The following is a 4,962-nucleotide window of genomic DNA, read 5'->3' as shown; positions in this document are numbered from 1 at the left end:
CGATGAAAGTGCACGAATGCGTTCTTCGCGTCGACCACGCATCTCACGCACCGAAGACAGCGAAGCAAAAAGTCGAGCCCCATTCAGGGCTCCAAGCAGCACAGTGCGGACGACAGACAGGGGCGAGTGCACGCCCCACTGCGCCCTTCGGGAGCTTGCAAGTATTTGGGAAGGCTACAGCAGCGGTCGACGAAGCAGCAACCACGAGCGAGAAAAGGCTCGATCAGCATTTGGGACGATTCTGCTGCACGACGAGACAAAAGGCTTTTTTTTTTTTTGGGGGGGGGGGGGGGGGCGCTCGCTTTCACGGCCACTGGTCCTAACTCTTTGGGGGCGCCTTTCCAACGATACAATGGATAAGTCTGGCATTTCAAGCTTATTTGTTCGGACCGTTACAAAAAAAAAAGGGGGGGGGAAGAGGGGGGAAGGTGAAGAGATGAGCCGACTATCACGGTCTAGCTCGATCAACAAAGGTTTATAATTGTACTCATCCTGAAAGGTTATTGAGAGTAAACAACACGTTGCAAGGTTAAGCTCTGGTGCACAATGAATGTTGCACAATTATTATCCTCATTATTTTCTTTCTTTATTTATTTAAAGGTCTACAGTGCTAGATAGATTTGTGGGGTTTAACGTCCCAAAACCACCATATGATTATGAGAGACGCCGTAGTGGAGGGCTCCGCAAATTTACACCACCTGCGGTTCTTTAACGTGCACCCAAATCTGAGTACACGGGCCTACAACATTTCCGCCTTCATCGAAAATGCAGCCGCCGCAGCCGGGATTTGAACCCGCGACCTACGGGTCAGCAGCCGAGTACCTTAGCCACTAGACCAGCACGGCGGGGCAAGGTCTACAGTGCTAGTTAAACACGCATTGAATGACCACAGTCTAGTCGTATACAGCTTGGCTTAGCTTAAAGCAGACGCACTCAACTACTTCAGCTTACTAAATTTAGTGCTTATACTTTCTGAAACAAAGACTGTCATTAAAAGCACTCAGTGACAAAAGTTACAGAGCGCTGTTTAAATATCTAAAACCGCGACGCTCCCTTGCGCCCTACATGCCTTTGTGTCTGCAATGTAGCAGGGCTTCGTTTTGCATCGTTCAGGGCAAGCATCCCGCAACAATGACAGCGATTGCGGACACACGGGCAAAGACACACGAATCTGAAAATTTATTTTTGATATTATTTATTGGGAGTTGCGCTAATTCACATAGTTCGCACTTTCAGGCACAGACTAATGACAATTAAGCTTGCGGCAAGAGACGTACATGTTTCGTAGAAAAGAAGCAGTCGGAATGTTTCTACATTGCGAGGGGGGAAAAAATGCCATGTGAGGAACTACAGGACCTTGGCGGCAGAATGAAAAAAAAGGGGGGAGGGGAGGAGACTTTAACTCATAAACAACACAAGGAAATAAACGAAAACGAGATGGGACACTCGGCGCTTTCTCCTATGGTCTCCGTCTCTCTCCATTTTTTAAGGTGGAGTAATGTAACAACCAGCCAGCCCCATTCAACACGCTAACACGACTCTGAGAAAAAAAATAAAAAGAGAAGGGGTGGGGGACGCTCGACGTGTTGAAGAAAAAAGTAACTATTCCCAGAGCATTACGAATAGAGACAATCGGCATGACGCGGTCGCATCGGAGCACTTGAGGGGGAAGCAACAAAGTGAGTGGCTCGGCGCCAAGCATCGAGTTTCAAAACACGCGCACCGTGCCAGCTCCTCCTACCCTCGCTCCCAGTGACAGGCGGAGAGGAACGCGAGGAGCAGCGCCGACCGGTGGAGCCATCTCGAGGAATACGTTGAAGACGCGCGCGCACGAACGCGGCCTCCGAGACAGCGTGCACGGTCGATAAAGAGAGACGGAAGGACGAAGGTCAACGACTCGGAGAGGCACGGCACGCGTGTCAGAGCAGGGCACGCCCCCCTCCCTGTTCCCCGCCCGCCGCACCTCTTCCTAAATACCAGGAACCTTCGTGGACAACGCACTCATTATCAAACGGTGAGCACCACACTCAGATGACGTTCAAAAGCAAAAAGAACAAGGGGAGTGCGGTAAAAACACAAAAAAAAATCAGGCATCACACTGAGAATATATGCTTGACTACGTCACTCGCCTTCAGTTTGCTTATGACTTGCTCTTTACAGGCAATCATCTCACGGTGGTACAGTTGAGTGTGTAACTTTAATAGGAAATGTCCGTGACTAGCATACGTGAATACAGAGCGCTCCCTCTCAAATGCTCAGTGCGTGGCTTCGGTAGCAATTCGTATCGCAACGGGTGCTGTCCAATGGCAAAGTTATATCTACACTCAACTGTTCTCTACCTGAGAGCAGGATAGATTTATTCCGAGTAAAAGCTTTAACGGTACGTTGACATTACACCAGTGCTGTAGAGAGAATCGAAATTTATTTATGTAACCGAAGGCGACGAAGTGAGGCTCAGAACCGAGCTTAAATGAGACCATGATACACATACGGCTGAAACTTAATATAATGACGTCCACGCTCAAAGTATGACGCCTTTTGTACGCGGCCGCCGCCGTTGGGGTTCCAACTCGCGACCTCGTGTTTAGCAGCACAACGCCATGACCATTGAGTCATGAAGGCGTGTGCAGCGCACGCGAGGTAAAGAAAGATTTCAGAAAGAGGATCATGAAACAATTTTTTTCTTCTAGAGCAAAGCATTCGCATCACAAATTTAGCGACACGCCGTGTACCAAGGCCGCTACGGACAATGATATAATACCATCCTCCTTCTCATCCTTGCCTTGCCTCCTCAAATCATGCGACACGCTGGCGATCGTAGAGTTCTCATGAGCGTACTCGACGATTTGAGCTTCGCCCAGCCATGACCACCGATATTGCACGCCAAAAGGTTGCACACGCCGTCTGCCAACAATAGAGTTCCTGTATGCTACCTATAGGTAGCATATGCAGTAACTCTACAACAGAGACCAAGATAGCGCAGTGGTTGCCATCTGCTCCGGCAGGTGGCGCCACCCTACCAGGCGATCCTTGTTACGCGCATTCCACACCCAATCACATCAGCAGCGTGGGTGACGTCACGCTTCCAGTGGATGTCGTACTGTGACTAAGTGGTTGAAAACGCGTGTGGCAGAGCCACAGTGATCTGCAGCGATTCTCAGCTTTAAAGCGTTGTAATAAACTGCACAGTTTACGCAGAAGGCTTAAATAGGTCTGTAAATGGCCCCTTAGGACGTGGTCTACCGGCCAAATGTGTTTGTAAAAAAATGCCAAAACGGTTTCAGGGTCTCTCTAAGAGAACATAGGGACAAAACTCAGCAATACGGAATAATCTACGAAGAATAGCCACACGGAATATGACCGCCGACTCGCGGCTGGCGATAGGCTCGCGCTATGCAGACACGCGTTTCGCAACAACCGCGGCCAGTGTCGCCGAGAATGCTAAAAGATCCGCCCTGGCGCCTGGCCCAGCTGGCTGGAAGACGATAGTTATAGCGCGAGAACAAAACGACGACACAGAGACAGGAAGGACACGAAAGACACGAGCTGGAAGAGTTCTGCGCATCGCACGACAAAGTGCGCGCCCCGCGACGCGCATGTTTTTTTTTTTTTTTTTTTCCGAGACCACCGTCTCAATACGCAGGGCGCGAATGCGTATAAAGGAGTTGGAAACTAACAACAAAACTGGACATGTATGGGAGCAGCTGCAGCAACCTTAGTCGACATGATTAACCACCACAACACGAAGTCTGCTGACTTCCGTGTTCTCACAGTGTTTACTAGGGGTGACGAGAGCGCCAGTGCATATGAAAACGGCGTTACAGGGGTAAGTGTAGGATACAAGTGAGCTTACGACACGTCTCGCTATGACGATCCAGGCCACCGCCGCCTGTGCACGCGAGTTTGAGCTTCGAGCCTCGCCGCGCATCATGTACGCGGCACAGCAGAGGTCCACAAAGGAGGGTGAGTCACCCGCGCGCCGCTCTCTGGTCGGGCAACGGTCGCACGGTCAAAGAGTTGCGCCAACCGGATTTCGCAATGCCGCCCAAGAGAAGGAAGTACACTGCACGCGCAGGTTTATGCCTTTTTACGAGAAAAAAATAAAGAGCTGGGTATATAAAGAATTGCGCGCACATTCGGGGCACTGATACAGTGAGCTCCTATTCGCTATGTACTTGACCGGAATTTTAGAGCACCCGCATTATTTTAACGAGTTGTCTAAACACCAATTTCTCTTGTACACTGTAGTGTCCTACATTTATTTATCCATGCGCAAAAATGTTCAATGGAAATGGTAAAACTGCTTAACATGAGATATTGTCTAATGGCTCACTGCGCTTGAAAAGGCTGAATACAATGCTATGCCATCCTAGGTTTGATTTGATTGATATGTGGGGTTTAGCGTCCCAAAACCACCATATGATCATGAGAGACGCCGTAGTGGAGGGCTCCGGAAATTTCGACCACTTGGAGTTCGTTAACGCGCAGCCAAATTTGAGCACACGGACGTATGTATGCAGCATTTTCGCCTCTATATAAAATGCCGCCGCCGCAGCCGGGATTCGATCCTGCGGGTCAGCAGCCGAGTACCTTAGCCACTAGACCACCGCGGTGGGGATACACAGTGTACGAAGCAGATTCATCACCAGAAAGGTTTTTTTTTTTTTTTTTGATGCCAGAGTCTGTTTCCATGCGCTGATTCGACCAGCCTTCAGGGACAGCAGGACGCCAACGCTCCGAAAGCATTAAAGCAGTGCACACATCAACGAAGGTAACGTCAAACATATTTTAAAATACGCTATAAAGACGTGTGCATGACCTCAAGAGCTTATACACTGTCGTCGGCTAATGAAACACAATCGGCAAAAGGGAAGCACATGTATGGGGCCACAAGCTTACTAAAACTACTGCGGAGGACGACGGAACACGTCCTCAAATGAAGCCAATGAAATTGCTATATTT

The sequence above is a fragment of the Rhipicephalus microplus genome, chromosome X (genome assembly GCF_043290135.1).
Source record: "Rhipicephalus microplus isolate Deutch F79 chromosome X, USDA_Rmic, whole genome shotgun sequence".
In the NCBI taxonomy this organism is placed as follows: Eukaryota; Metazoa; Arthropoda; class Arachnida; order Ixodida; family Ixodidae; genus Rhipicephalus; species Rhipicephalus microplus.
This window is presented reverse-complemented; position numbering follows the sequence as displayed.